Raw genomic sequence first — 16,648 nt, forward strand, 5'->3', positions numbered from 1 at the left:
TCTGCTTAGAAATATTTCATACAATGAACTCAAAGAAAGTGTATGCAAATTTGTCCCAACATTTAAATTGGCTAAATTCCAACATTTGTTTTTTTTTCAGTGAAGTGTTAATAATAAAAAATATAATAATTTTCAAATGGTTTGCTAATTAAATGTTTTTTTTCGCATACTGACCTCTCTTATGGTTAGCATGAAAAACTGATGTAGCATTTGTCGATCATTTATTTACATTACAGTTTGGTTGAACAGAACCAAAGCTTGGTGCTACATAAACATCCTTCCTCTGACACGAAAAATAACAATAGCTAATCTACATAATTACAATATTTTTAAACCAACCATTTTAAAAACAATATTAATGAAATAAGGTTAAAGTAGATAGGTTTTATGTTTTTGTAGTTTTAGTGAGATGTCCCATCGCTTCGCTCCAGTCCATCCTCTCTGGCCTCATCCTTCCGCATTCCCAAACGTTTGCAAACTTTCGGCCTGAATTTTTCTGTTCGTCAATGTGAAAGTCAGGGAAGGCTCTGCTGCTTGTGTCAGAATACAGGTCAACAGCGGCGCCTAGTGGACAAGGACGGAATTAAACTCCACTCCGTCCAACAAATCCTGTTTTTAGGCGCTACGGACTAGAAAACAAGTCTCTTTTTTTGAATCAACGGGTCAATTATTAAAGTTCGTTAAAATAAACGATCACTTTTGAAATTAAAAATACTTAGATGATTAAAGCTGTCTGGGACATTAGATACAAACCCATAAAGATATAATTTATGTAGAGGCGATTTACAAACCCTGGTTTAATGAGGCCTCTCCGATGAGAGCGGAAGGATAGATTTTAGTACACAACGATGAGAAATAAGCGTCTCAAAATAATAATAATAATAATAATTGGGGTTTAATCTGTCCACGAGGCAGTGTGTGTAACCCACTTTTCGTTTTCTTACAGCTGCAGAACGTCGTCTGCGCACAACATGCTTGTGGTTTTTGGTTCGGTTTCGTATCACCCCGGCCTCGATCTTCACTGTCAAAACACCGAACGACTAGAGACAGATTAGAGCACACATAAAAGGCCCAACGCGACATATCCTATTCACTTCAGAAAAGCATAACAATTTAAATGTTTATTTTTGCGTGCTGGGGGAGGAAAAAAAAGAAGAAGAAAAAAAGAGGCTGTAATTGTTTAAAGATCTCAGAGAGGTTTTGGTAAAGGAGATCCACCCACTGATAATTACATTCCATTAATCAGAGCTGTGCATTCACTCAACGAAAAAAAAAAAAAAAAAAAAGCCCACCTCTCTCCATTTATGCAAAATATTTTCTGCAAAACTCTCTTGACTTCCTGTTGCAGCTAAGTTTTCCCTACTTGAGTGAAAAGTTCAACTTTAGTGCAAACAAACTCTATCGCTGGTGGGATCTAGAGTATTACAGTGATAAGTGGCTGCTTTGTGTTTTTATTATTTTTCTTTGCTGAGACAAATAATTTTGTCATTTAAGATTTCTAACTATCGACTACAGGATCGTAGGACTTCCTGTGCTCAATATCCTCTGATGACACAGTTATTAAGGTATGCAGCGGATTGGGGAAAGGTCCAGAGAATTTGATCACACTTGGAGTGTCTGAATGCTCCAGTTTTATGAAGCACCTCCGTATAAAATGTGCTCCGTTGTATCCCTTCCACTTTGGGTAACGTCAGAGCTGGAGAGTTAACGTTTTGCCCTTTGGTCCCCAACCCGAGTCCCTTGCAGCCGCCATCGTTCTCTATGATAATATGACTCCCACAGAGGAACAGAGTTGCAGCTCGGTGCAGCTGCCAAGCCCCGTAATGGCCGACACTCCTGTTTAAATAAACCTAAGTGACAGGGGAGAAGTCCAACAGGAGTCAGTCAGACACATCCAAGAAGTATGATGAGGCTCAGACGAAGAAATGGACTGAACTGGAATGTGTTCTTCTTTATACCTAAACAAACAGGCTTTCAGTTTCTAACGTTTTTTAATACAAGCTATGAAAAATATGTTTGATGATATGCAATTTCTTTTAGTGTAAAAAAAAAATACAAATAGAAAGTAGACTCTGCTGTAGCTGCCATGATGTCCTGACCTCCGTCTGCCACGGTCATATTAGACGTTTGTTGTTCTTGAGAACAGAATTATAATGTTGACCTCGTGTGTCCAGTTGCTGAACGGCGTTGCCTAAGTTTTCAAACCCTCCTTACCTTTGGCCACCTGTAGATCCCTCGATAGAACAGCCGGAGCCGACGGCCTTCTCCGGAGTCTGTCTCCCTCTCTGGGCTCTTTCTGCCTCTCCGTGTTGTTTTCTCTCTTTCTCTGTGTGTGTGTGTGTGTGTTTGCTGGCAGACAGGATGTCAGGTCCATAGTGTACGAGCAGGGGGAGGTAAACCTGTCACTGTTGCCTACCTGCTGTGGTTTGAAAGCCCCCACTTCCCCACCTACACTCTCACTCATCCTCTCCCACAGCAGCAGCAGCAGCAGCAGCAGCTCTGAGGATGGCTGTTTTTCATTCAAAGACCCCCCGAGTCACATTTTCCTCCACATCACACTTTTACTTGAAATTGAGCATTTCAGAATAAGTGGGGGGGTTATGACTCTATTATCATACAGGTGGTTGTTTTTTTTTCTTTTTTTTGAGAGTGAAACAGAATTAAGCCGTCATACATCTTCCTCTGGAAATAGTTTCTGCTTTAAATGCACGTAACATATATCCTGTTTTTATCATTTTTTTTAGTAAAGCTATAATTATCATTCACTTCATTGAAAGATGTTTAACTGTTTTGTTTCTCCTCTGATGACTAATGTGTGCCATTGCAGATGTTATATTTAGACTATTTTGACAGAAACATTTTTTGTGCATTTTAAATATTGTTTGGTTTAGACAAAGGAATATTTTTGGAACAAAATCTTGAATTCAGATAATATCAACATTTCTTTCTTCATCTTTTATTTATTTAATTAGCCAAGAAAAAAAAAGAGCTTAGGTTAAGTTTTAGATCCGGTTCATTCGGTGGGTTTGTGAGTCGTAACCGTGACACGTGTCGCCTCGCCTCGCCTTTAACCGAGCCCCGCTGCTCACTGACAGCTTCAGGGTTGCCTCTGAAAGATAAAGTTTGAACAAAACGGCCCCTTTCCTGCAGACCAAAGCCTTGTGCAACACTGCCTCCTGTTGGATCACCGTGTTGCAGCGTTTTCTGCTCTCCCGTCAGAAGCTGTATGAAGTAATTACTGGAACATTTGTCAATTTCAGAACTAAAACAGAGATTAAAACACTTCATGTAGGACACGTCTGCATTTTGCCTGCTCTGTTCCTGCTTTCCATTTTCATTTCTGGTGCAATACTCAAAATCTTGCTCCTCACCTCCCCACCCTGAACCCCGTCCTCAAGCGTTTTATTTGATGAAAAACTAAACCAGACCTATAAAACGATCCTGTGAACAGGTAAAGTGCACTTTATAACGGACACACTGCATTCCTCCGCTCTCCTGCAGGATCTTTTCTCCATCTGCCGTCCGGTGCCCACTCTTCACTGGTCTCCTGCCGCCGTTTAACAGCACTGCTGCGTGACCGGCATTCCTCTTTGCTCCCTGCAACGTTTATCCACTCCGCTGGAGAGGCATGGAGAAGAAAACCGCCATGATATTGCGCTCCTTCAGCCAATAAAACCCACCAGTAAATGCAGCTGAAGCCCGGCACCAAATCCCATTTGTCAGCAAATAGCTTCCTCCGGTTTGACTGAGCTGGCCGGGTGCTTCTGTGGAGCTCCCTGCCATGAAAATGACATCTTTGGTTATTTGTTGTCTGGTCTGATGGCAGGCAGAGTGAATGAGGGGAGAGATTAAAAGGAAGACATCTGTTCACCATCATAAAAGCTGCTCACAAAACGCATCATCCGATATCTGTTTTTCGTCCAATTATCTGCTTTTAAGTAATAGATTGTTTTCCAAAAAAAAAAAGAAAAATAAACACAATGTACCAGTGTGTTAAGCTCTGGTTTCTGAGGTCAATTAGATATAACATCGATTTTCAAACTGCACAGGCTCTGAAGTGGTGTGGCTCTGTCGGAAGCTTGAGTTTCAAGGTGAGAATGTGAGCGAATGCCTAGAAAACGAGAAGAGACCCTTTTGCAGCTACGTCAGTAAATCATTGGAGGCGCCATGACGGACGTCAGAGGTGAGAGACGCGAGTATCGAACAAGGCGACTGACATTGTTTTCCCTATATTTTGCCAGTTTATTCGTGGCTTCCACTCGTCCGAGTTAAGATCATTCGTCTGTGGATGTAACACACCTGGTTGGGGGTATTTACAGAAGTTTTAAATAACTAAGCTTAGAAAGCGAGCCATGCCTCCGACTGATGGGCAGATGAGGCACATTTCCTGAACTGTGTCGACACTGTGTTGAGACTGTTTCTGTCACTGCAAGTGACATCTGCTGGATTTAAAAAGTCATTGCAGGAAAATTCAATAAAGACCGGAAACAGACTGAACAAGATCCGTTCACACGTTTGTATTTCGAACCATCAGCTGCTGTAACAGCTTTGGGCCGAGGCGACTGCGCCTTTTCCAAACCGTTCCTCCTGCTTTTGAGAACATTCTTTCACAGGGTACTGATGATGATGGCATACGTAGAGATTTAATTGCAAGTTTGTATAACAAGGCAGGGTAATTTCCCAGTATTGTAGTGGATCCGGTGAACTCAGTGATTAAATGTGCTCAAATTCAAAGGGAGAGAATCCTTTTTTTTTTTTTTAATGGGGAACTGACCAGTGTGACCCAAAAATTCTGAAAGTTTTGAGTCAGAGGTGAAAAAGTGGAAAGATCAAAGTCTTACGACATTTAAGGAAGAATAAAGCAGATGTGTGAAAAAACAGCCGGAGCACAGCTGCCTCGACACACAGCTGGGTAGAAGTGGCAGCAGGAAGACATGCAGAAGTAGAAAAGCAGCAGGGAAGCGAGTTAGGTGAGCAGTATCCTGCACGCTGTGGGCTTCACTTCCTCCTGCGCAGAGATGCAGGCAGGGAGGGTCATATCAAGCACCTGGAGCTCGTTCTCCCTGCTGTAGTATCACAGCAGTTTAGAATTTTTATGTGGGATTGTCATCAAATCGCTTTTTCTCCTTCTGAGGTCGGAGTGTTTTCATGGGTCAGCTGCGACAGGCCCCATGTTTTCTTTTCAGGGTGGGGACTTTCTGGATGCAGCTGTTCTGCCTTTTTTCAATGTTGTCTTATTATGTTAATCTTTTTTCTCCTCTTTACAGAGAGAAGACAATTAGGGTCACTGAAAAAAAAATATATATGCATGTTTTTTTATATTTTTTTTTTTTTTTTATATATATATATATATTTTTTTTTTTTTTTTTTTTTTTTTTTTTTTAAATATATGCATGTTTTTTTTCCACCTCTCCTTGGGCTGCCACCTTATCGTGGTGGAGGGGTTTGAGTGTCCCAATGATCCTAGGAGCTATGCTGTCTGGGGCTTTATGCCCCTGGTAGGGTCACCCAAGGCAGACAGGTCCTAGGTGAGGAACCAGACAAAGTGCAGCCCGAAGACCCCTATGATGAGTAATAACTTTGGACTGCGTTTTCCCTCGCCCGGACGCGGGTCACCGGGGCCCCACTCTGGAGCCAGGCCTGGAGGTGGGGCACGATGGCGAGCGCCTGGTGGCCGGGCTTTTACCCATGGAGCCCGGCCGGGCTCAGCCCGAAGAGGAGACGTGGGTCCCCCTTCCGATGGGCTCACCACCTGTCCGAGGGGCCAAAGGGGTCGGGTGCATTGTGCTATGGGCGGCAGCCAAGGGAGGGGACCCTGGCGGTCTGATCCTCGGCTGCAGAAGCTGGCTCTTGGGACGTGGAACGTCACCTCTCTGGTGGGGAAGGAGCCGGAGCTAGTGTGCGAGGCTGAGAGGTTCCGGCTAGAAATAGTCGGCCTCACCTCGACGCATGGTTCTGGTTCTGGAACCAGTCTCCTTGAGAGGGGCTGGACGTACTTCCACTCTGGAGTTGCCCACGGTGAGAGGCGCCGGGCTGGAGTGGGCATACTTGTTGCCCCCATTTGGGCGCCTGTACGTTGGGGTTCACCCCGTTGAACGAGAGGGTAGCCTCCCTCCGCCTACGGGTGGGGGGACGGGTTCTGACTGTTGTTTGTGCTTACGGGCCGAACGGCAGTTCAGATTACCCACCCTTCTTGGAGTCCTTAGAGGGGGTACTGGAGAGTGCCCCTCCTGGGGACTCCCTTGTTCTGCTGGGAGACTTCAACGCTCACGTGGGCAATGACAGTGAGACCTGGAGAGGCGTGGTTGGGAGGAACGGCCCCCCCGATCTGAACCCAAGCGGTGTTCTGTTGTTGGACTTCTGTGCTCGTCACGGATTGTCCATCACGAACACCATGTTCAGGCATAAGGGCGTCCATATGTGCACTTGGCACCAGGACGCCCTAGGCCGCAGTTCGATGATTGACTTTGTCATCGTCTCATCGGATTTGCGGCCGTATGTCTTGGACACTCGGGTGAAGAGAGGTGCGGAGCTGTCCACTGACCACTACCTGGTGACGAGTTGGCTCCGGTGGTGGGGGAGGAAGCCGGTCAGACCTGGCAGGCCCAAACGTATAGTGAGGGTCTGCTGGGAACGTCTGGCGGAGTCCCCTGTGAGACGGAGCTTCAACTCTCATCTCCGGCAGAACTTCGAACACGTTCCGGGGGAGGTGGGGGACATTGAGTCTGAGTGGACCATGTTCCGTACCTCCATTGCCGAGGCGGCCTATCGGAGCTGCGGCCGCAAGGTTGTTGGTGCCTGTCGCGGCGGCAACCCTCGAACCCGTTGGTGGACACCTTCGGTGAGGGATGCTGTCAAGCTGAAGAAGGAGTCCTACCGGGCCTTTTTGGCCTGTGGGACTCCAGAAGCAGCTGATGGGTACCGGCGGGCGAAACGGCATGCGGCTCGGGTTGTCGCTGAGGCAAAAACTCGGGCGTGGGAGGAGTTTGGAGAGGCCATGGAGACAGACTTCCGTACGGCTTCGAGGCGATTCTGGTCCACCATCCGGCGTCTCAGGAGGGGGAAGCAGTGCAGCACCAACACTGTTTATAGTGGGGATGGTGCGCTGCTGACCTCAACTCGGGACGTTGTGGGCCGGTGGGCGGAATACTTCGAAGACCTCCTCAATCCCACCAACATGCCTTCTGTTGAGGAAGCTGAGCATGGGGACTCTGGGCTGGGCTCTCCAATCTCTGGGGACGAGGTCGCCGAGGTGGTCAAAAAGCTCCTCGGTGGCAGGGCCCGGGGTGGATGAGATCCGCCCGGAGTTCCTTAAGGCTCTGGATGTTGCGGGGTTGTGTTGGCTCACGCGACTCTGCAATATCGCATGGGCATCGGGGGCAGTTCCCCTGGACTGGCAGACTGGGGTGGTGGTCCCCCTGTTTAAAAGGGGGACCGGAGGGTGTGCTCCAATTACAGGAGGGTCACACTCTTAAGCCTCCCTGGTAAGGTCTATTCAGGGGTCCTGGAGAGGAGGGTCCGTCGGATAGTCGAACCTCGGATTCAGGAAGAGCAGTGTGGTTTTCGTCCTGGTCGTGGAACACTGGACCAGCTCTACACCCTCAGCGGGGTCCTGGAGGGTGCATGGGAGTTCGCCCAACCAGTCTACATGTGTTTTGTGGACTTGGAGAAGGCGTTCGACCGTGTCCCCGGGGTGCCTTGTTGGGGTACTCCGGGAGTATGGGGTACCGGGCCCTTTGATACGGGCTGTCAGGTCCCTGTATGACCGGTGTCAGAGTCTGGTCCGCATTGCCGGCAGTAAGTCGGGCTCGTTTCCGGTGAGAGTTGGACTCCGCCAAGGCTGCCCTTTGTCACCGATTCTGTTCATTACTTTTATGGACAGAATTTCTAGGCGCAGCCGAGGTGTTGAGGGGATCCGTTTTGGTGGCCTTAGGATCGCATCTCTGCTTTTTGCGGATGATGTGGTCCTGTTGGCTTCATCGGAACGTGATCTGCAGCTCTCACTGGAGCGGTTCGCAGCCGAGTGTGAAGCGGCCGGGATGAGGCTCAGTGCCTCCAAATCCGAGGCCATGGTCTTGAGCCGGAAAAGGGTAGAGTGCCTTCTCCGGGTCAGGGGGGTCGTCCTGCCTCAAGTGGAGGAGTTTAAGTATCTGGGGATCTTGTTCACGAATGAGGGAAGAAGGGAGCGGGAGATCGACAGGCGGATTGGGGCAGCGTCTACTGTGAAGCGGGCGCTGTACCGGTCCGTCGTGGTGAAGAGAGAGCTGAGCCAAAAAGCAAAGCTCTCGATTTACCGGTCGATCTACGTTCCCACCCTCATCTATGGTCATGAGCTTTGGGTCATGACCGAAAGAACGAGATCACGGGTACAAGCGGCCGAAATGGGTTTCCTCCGCAGGGTGGCTGGGCTCTCCCTTAGAGATAGGGTGAGAAGCTCGGTCATCCGGGAGGGACTCAGAGTAGAGCCGCTGCTCCTCCACGTCGAGAGGAGCCAGTTGAGGTGGCTCGGGCATCTGGTAAGGATGCCTCCTGGACGCCTCCCTGGTGAGGTGTTCCGGGCACGTCCCACCGGGAGGAGGCCTCGGGGAAGACCCAGGACACGCTGGAGGGATTACGTCTCTCGGCTGGCCTGGGAACGCCTTGGGATTCCCCCGGAGGAGCTGGAAGAAGTGGCTGGGGAGAGGGAAGTCTGGGCCTCCCTTCTGAAGCTGCTGCCCCCGCGACCCGACCCCGGATAAGCGGAAGAAAATGGATGGATGGATGGATGTTTTTTTCCAGTGATCCTGATCATCTTCTGTCTTGGAAATAAATGTGAAAACGAATAATGCATTTTAATGATAAAGTTCCCAATTTTTTTCCCCTCAGCATGAACTGAAGGGCGTTTCAGGACACAGAGAAACTTATCCCCAAAACTGACGCCAGTTAAGTAAAAATAAAATAAATTGAAAGTCAGAAAAAAAATGTCACTAAAGATCAGAACCCAAGCTGTATAGAACCTTTCATTGCAGATTCAACTACTGGTCTTTTGGGGTGTGTTTTCTACCTCTGTACATCTACAAATAGCCATATTTATTTCTTGTCAAACTACCCAGCAGGTCTTCAGCAACTAGTTCTGTCATCTAGCAACACTCCACGTTTTGCTCCTTTTGTCTTCAGACAAACTCTGACAAGCTGTTTCTGTTAATAAAAACATATATGAAGCTGGAACCAGCATATTTCACAGTGAGGATGGTGTGTTCAGGATGGTGTACAGCAGGGGTCCCCAAACTACGGCCCGCCTCCACATTTGGTCCGGCCTCCAGAACAATACCACAGAGCATTTTTTTATATTTTTTCATATAAAAAAAAAATCTTTTTTTTTATATGAAAAAAAAAAAGATTTATTTTTTCATATATGTGTATTTGTATTTGATAATAAAGTTGGACTTTTGCAATAAAATGCTCCTTAGTTATGAACTAAGGAACATGTTAGTAACAACTGAAGCTGTTACTTCAGTTATTACTATTTCATACACGCATATAACATAACATTCTGTTCCACCCTTCTGCGGTCTTTGCCCCTATCTGGCAACTCCCAGAAAAAAAAAATCCTAAACACGCCCCTGTCAAAGGGAGAACGGAATAATGGCAAAAATATTAGGTAAGAGGAAAATTGATTCAGAATGTAGGGCATTTAAGCTGCAGTGGACAAACGATTATTTTTTTGTTCAATGCAAAGAAAAGGCTGTCTGTCTCATTTGTCAAGAAGTGGTGGCGGTATTCAAAGAATACAATTTGCGGCGACACTATGTATCCCGTCACAAAGACAAGTATTATAGCTTGCAAAAAATTGCAAGCAGACAAACTCAAAGCTAAAAAGTGGACTGTTAGCTCAGCAGAATACATTTGTGCACCAAGCTCAGCTGAACCAGTCATCTGTTTGGGCCAGCTTTCGGGTTGCTCAACTGATAGCAAGCAGCGGTAAACCTTTCACTGATGGAGAGTTTGTCAAGAAATGCATGAATGCTGTCGCGGAGAAGGTGTGACCCGAGAAAAAAGATGTCTTTAATGCCATGAGTCTATCTGCGAGTACAATCACCAGACGCCTTGAAGAAATTGGGGGTAATGTATATGCCCAGCTGCAGCAGAAGACGAAAGAATTTGAATTTTTTTCATTAGCACTGGATGAGAGGACGGACGTGCAGGACACCGCGCAGCTGCTCATTTTCATTTGTGGAGTTAGTGCAAACTTTGAGATGTGCGAGGAGCTGGCAGCCCTCCAAAGTCTCAAAGGGACTATGACGGGGGAGGATATTTTCGGCAAAGTGTACCAAACCATGGAAGAGTTGGACCTGGACTGGTCAAAGCTGGCCAGCATCACAACTGACGGGGCTCCTAGTATGGTGGGGACTAACTTAAAGTCTGGTTTGAGTTATTTTCTCCCCTTCATTAATGACACACTTTTATTACATATATTATATCTATCTTGGTAATTCAGGGTGAGTTATTTTTAATTCTAAATGAATATCCTTGTTGGATTTTTATTTAAGTGATATTCTCCTTCAAGATACATTTACTTAACACCAGAATAAATGCAATGTACATTATGCAGCAAAGGAAATTAGAAGATCGGACATATATCCATTTTGGAGATAGGTTTTGGACTGGCGATGTGCCTCGTATTGCATAAGCCATACTGAAGAATGACTGATATCATTAACGATACAGGGAAGAAGCTTTTAAGTTATCTAGCTTTGCTCGCAAAGTCGTTAGCTAGCAGCTAGCTAATAGCACAACAACAACAGCCTGATGTCTGTATGATAAAATAGTGAATCGATAGATAAGAACAGTTTCTCCTCACCTGGTTGTCTCCTCCCGCTCAGTAGTTCTTCAGAGAAAGGCAGACGCAGAGGCCTGTCAGTGTCTGTTGTATTTCATTACCTCTCTGCGACTCCGAGCTGAAGCAGAAACGACACTTCAACGTTTTCCGTCATCTGACAAGCAGCAAGTCTACTCCACTTTATTCACCAAAAATGTTTTTTTAATTCACCAAAAACTGTTCTGTAATCTGGAACGTTCGCTACGTTGAGCTCCAGTTAGCCACCTCATCTGACTGCGCGAGAGGCAACTGCGTCATGCGTCACGGGCAAAAGGTCAAAGGTAACAAGGTGACCGGAGGGCTTATTATGTTGTACAAAAAAAAAAAGTAAATAATTTTAGTACATGTGTCAGAATGGGAAAATAATAATACCAAAATAAAAAAATAAAAATAATAATAATTTGACCAAAAGGGCACTTGGGGGCAAGGAGCAAAAGGGGCAGGTGCTCAAGCACCCCCACACACCCCCTCTGCACGTGGCCTGCCAGCAAGCACTGTGCTGCAAAGTGTTGACGTGGAATTCTGTCATGAAGGTTGTGATATCATGCATAAACTTCATCAGAGCAAAGGGACTTCAACACAGGCAGTTCCAAGAATTCCTGTCTGAAATGGATTCTGCGCACGGAGATGTGCTGTACTACACCGAGGTTGAGCCGTGGCAGAGTTTTGAGGCGTTTTTACGACCTGCTACCTAAAATTAACGCATTTCTTCATTCACAAAACAAAACGGTGCCAGAGCTGATCGACCCAGAATGGAAATGGCACCTCGCATTTTTAACAGACATGACAGAAATGCTGAACAGCTTTAACTTGCAGCTACAAGGCCAGGGGAAACTCATTCGCGAAATGTATTCCCACATAAAAGCATTTGAGGTGAAACTAGAGCTGCTTTTGGGACAAGTGAGAAAGCACAGCTTCATCCATCTCCCTGCTACACAAAACCTCTCTGCAGAGAACCCAGCGGTCCCGTTTCCAGCTGAAAAGTGTGTGGAAGCACTGAAAATGCTGAAGGTGGAGTTCGGTGTGTGATTCCGTGAACTATATGTTTATGCAAAAGAAATCTGTCTTTTCCAGAACCCCTTTTTGCCGACATTGATGAAGCCCCGCCTTGTTATCAGTTTGAGTTGGCTGAGTAACAGAACTGTGATGTTCTGAAAGACTCATTCAAGCCCAACAGTCTCATTGACTTCTACGCCACCCTCCCAAACGACACGTGCCCTAACATCAGAAAACACACAATGAAGATGTCCACACTTTTTGGCAGCACGTATATCTGCGAGCAAACCTTTTCAGGCATGAAACTGCTGAAATCTCCAATGAGATCAAGATTGACAAATGAACATCTGCATCAGTGTTTGAGACTGACAGTGACTAGAATGGAACATGACATTCATTTTCTCACCAGCCAGATGCAGACCCACAGTTCACACTGATGAACATACAAAGGTAAGCTCACTTTTCTGACTTGAATTAGTCATTATGACTATAAAAAATATAAACATAATAAAATCTACTGGGATAAAATCCATCTCCTCCACCATAATGGAGCTAAAGCGGAAGTTCAGACGGGAAGACTCCGCCCCCTCCGTTCGCCCATCGACGTCACGCTCATCTCCGACCTCAGCACTGCACCTCACCCGGCGCGTTCAATCAGCAATCAGGCTCTGCATAAAGGATCCACACCCAAGCCGTCAGCCGCTTCCTAGCTGCGTTCAACCCACCACCTCCCCTTCTCCACCCACATCCTTCAGCTCTCTAGGATAGCACCCTTTCCTGACCACCACCTCCAGTGTCGGGCCCCCGGGGAGAGCATCCCTAATCAGTTATCGGATGTTCATCGAGTTCACATCAAATCTCAGCTCAAATTAGCTGCCGGGGTCTGAGCGCCAATGATCTGTTATTCATTCCTGTCATTAAATATTTTAATTGTACCCCTTTTTGTCCGTCTGAGCTCTCCAGATTGAACTGGTAGTGGTACTGGTTCTGTGTAGGTGCTGTATCACTTAGTTCAGTTTCTCAGCCTGCTTGCTTTGTGGTTTTCTCAGGGAAGTTGATGAGAGAGAAAGAGCTGCAAATAGTGGTGTATACAAGCCTGCTGGAACCTACAAAATGATTATAAGGAAGGAACACAGGAACTTTGAGAGCCTACTCATATGAGCCATTTAAGTAAGAGATCCACTCTGACAACTAAGCTGAACTTGGACCTGTTAAGATTGTGCACGGCACAACAGAAAGTTTATGTTAAATGCACTTTTTTTCTTTTCTAATAGTGTTATTATTTATTTCATTAATAGTGTTATTATTTATTTCCTGACTTTTTTTCTGTGAAGAACCCAGCAAATGTTATCTGATTGTGCTTTCTGGGAAACAATACATTTAGGTACTCCTGCAATCGTCACGCTTTTTCTGTTACAAACTGACTCCGGCCCCCCACCAGAGAAGGGAGAAGTTATGTGGCCCTCACAGAAAAAAGTTTGGCTACCCCTGATGTACAGTGTCAGTTTTCTGCCAAGTGTTATTTTTGAAAGCAGGTGGAAAATAAATAAATAAATCTGATCTCTTCTGACCCAACTGTGGTTCCCTTCAGCTCCTCTAGAGTCACCACCGACCTGGTCAATGGATCCCTAATTAAAATTCCCCTCCGACCCCTCAGATGAAGTGGATGGCCATTTGAGGTCATATCATAACGTTTTCATTTTTGACTGATGGATTAACTAATGCTTTATGAGCTTTCTAGCCTGGCCGTTGCTTTCCTTCGCAATTCCTCTTGATTCTCATCTCCCTTCAGTGTTCGTCTGGGATTTGTCCCATTGAGCTTGATGTCATCCGGGCCAATTAGCAAGCAGGAGGAGTTGTAAACAACCACATGGATTTCCTGACCTGTTTTAGAATTGGCTCATGCTGTTCAGTTTGTTTTGGCCAAATATTAAGCAATTAAATTCAGAACAAGAGGAATGTTTAGGACTTTCCGATGCTGGCAAAGATGTGGTGCGTAAATTCCTTTAAGCTTCATAGTGTAGGTTCCTTCACAATCTAGCTAGTGCATTACACAAAAGTCAAATGCTAACTATCGGGCAAAACCTGATCCAGAGTCCACGCCTCCTTCGCTTCACATAGTCAACAGTTCAGACCCTTTGTACAAAGCAAAGTGTACAACAAGAGGCTGTGTTTTTTTTAGCAGGCTATGAGCTTTCCAAGACTTTTTAAGTTACTTTATAACCTAACCCCACTTTAAAATTCTCCACAGCTTCATCACTGACCTGTCTGCTGTGTTCATTTTTACCACTTGCCATTTCTCTGGTCTTCATCAATCTTTATGTTCTCTAAGAGACCTCTGAGTTCTTCACAGAACAGCTGGAAAAACCATGACTATGGTCACTTCTGAAGGTTAGTGGGTCACAACGGATTTGTCCTGCTAGAGGGCTGAATACAAATGCAAAACCACAAAACCTGCGTAGATAATGCGTCAGTGTATCACCTGAAATCACCCCCGTAAAATATGTTACAGAATGTGGTTGTAACAACAAATGGAAACAGAGTGAATTACTTTTACAAGGTATTGTACATCCTGCTGATATCCATTGCTGCCTCAGGTCCAGGTCACAGACTCCCCGAGTGTAACGATGGCTGCGTTCTCTCCTGCTGCTGCCGCAGAGCTGACAGACAGCGTGAACGTTACCAGCACCTGTTTCCTGGCAACACCAGAGGGCTGTTAATCGGCTGGTGAGAGATGTTAACAAAGTTACTGCTGCACACTGGAAGGATAAATCAACAGAGCAGTGATGTGTCTCATCCAGTCAGTCAGGGGGTGACGTTTTTAAAAGTTCCCCGTGACTTCACTGTCAATTTGAGGATGGAAAGTCGGAAACAGAGCGAGAACTGAGTGATTATAGCGCGGGGAGATTTAGCAGAGCTTGGGTGGATCTGTTAAAAGAAAAAAAAAAGAGAGAAAGAAATGAAATAGTAGATATAAAAGATGAAGAAATGGAAGAAAGGGAGGAGGAATAGATGTGTGGAAAGGAAGGGGGAGAGGGTGCATGTAAGGAATGGAGAAATGGAAGAAAGTTTGCAAAGCGCTTCTCGCACACACACACACACACACACACACACACACTGCAGGTCACGGTTTTTGGTGAAGTCTGTAATGTTGTTGGATGAGGAATTAGCATAGCAATGGATGCAGTCACTTTCCCACATCAACAGCAACAACAATAACATTCATCCTGTGTGATTTCACATAATTTCTCCATTCCCCTGCCACCCTCTCCCTTTGTGACATGCCAGATGAATGTGCAGCACAAAGGGAGCCAGGAAATGGCTTTCCACTTCAACAAACGAGAGCAGATCTTGACACCGTTACACAAAGGACCTTTGGCTGTGAGGGACTTTGGAGACACGGGACCTTCTTGCAGATTCCCATCGGAGCGCAGCAATATTCAATTAAATTTCTCCACAGGAGCAATATTTCTGCTGTTATTTTTGCCTCTGAGCCTTTCAGACGGCGTTATTGTGAAGAACAGACAATCGGTTATTTTGTCCAAAACATAAAAATATCCCCTCTGGCTTGACTCCAATTTTCTTACTTGCCTTTTTTTTTTGCTTTGTAGTTTCAACTAAAAGAACATTTTTTAAAAATGGGTTCTTGTGGTGCGAATGGCTTTCTGCTCCACTGTGGTTTGCATTGTAGCTGCAGAATATAACATTGCTAAAAAAAAAACATGCTTTTTTTTTTTTACATTTTTGTTAAAACTGTCACCATGTCGTGACAGGATAATATGAGGTAATCTGTGAATAGATCCATCTCCTCCTCCTCATCCCCTGAGCTACTACTGCCGTTTGAAGAAATGCACTGCTCCGGTCAGAGGCAACCAATCAGAGACAGGAGGAGGGGTATAGCGCTGTCAATCATCCCCATGAATGCAATGCTAAATGTGCTAATGTCGGAGAAACAACTCACCGCTATAGAAAAAAACATTTGTTAGTGGTCGTGCTAACTAGCCTTAGCATTCACAACAACCATTGCCAACAGAAAGAAGCTGTATCGTAGCAGAGAGCAAGGGGGGTAGGGGGGCGGGGCATGATTGACAGCGCTAAAACCCTGCTCCTGGCTCTGATTGGTTGTGTCTACGTTAGCACTTACAACAGGAGTAGGCAGAGGAGAATTATTTGTCTCATGCCATACAATCAAGACATAGTGACAGTTCCAAGAAACATGGAAAAAAGATTACACGCTGCAACTTTAACAGCTCGGATGTCTGTGTGGTTGCATTTAGTGGATGCATGCAATCACAAACACAGAAAAAAATCTTCCATGTATTATTATATTGGCCCACGTTCATGCTAGCTCACAAACACATTAAGTAGATGTTAATATACACATGTGGAGTCTTTCAGGAGTTTTTTCTGATCACTCTCATCGGTAATCACTCGTAATCACTTCCCTTCCAGCCCACTAAATCACCGTCTTTTACTGATGCGCTCACAGGAAGTACTTTTGCAACTTAAGGCCAAACTTGAGCGCCGCAAGCTTCTCTGCATCCACACAGTCAACACAGGAAGTAACGTTTTGTAAATATCCACTCACTTTCTGAATATGTATTTGTGTTTTTTTTAACAGGGCTCCCAAAGCTGTTTACGATGTACGGGTGAGAGTGGAGTTATTGGTCAGGAGGGGGGTTTTTTGGGGATGTGTTTCTCCTGCGCCACTGTGGATATTGGCAGGTTGCACAGCTCCACCAAACTGGTCCCGGGGAGGTCCCAGTGACCTGTTTTATACCAACAGTGGTGCCT

The sequence above is a fragment of the Poecilia reticulata genome, chromosome 16 (genome assembly GCF_904066995.2).
Source record: "Poecilia reticulata chromosome 16, P_reticulata-male-v2, whole genome shotgun sequence".
Classification (NCBI taxonomy): Eukaryota; Metazoa; Chordata; class Actinopteri; order Cyprinodontiformes; family Poeciliidae; genus Poecilia; species Poecilia reticulata.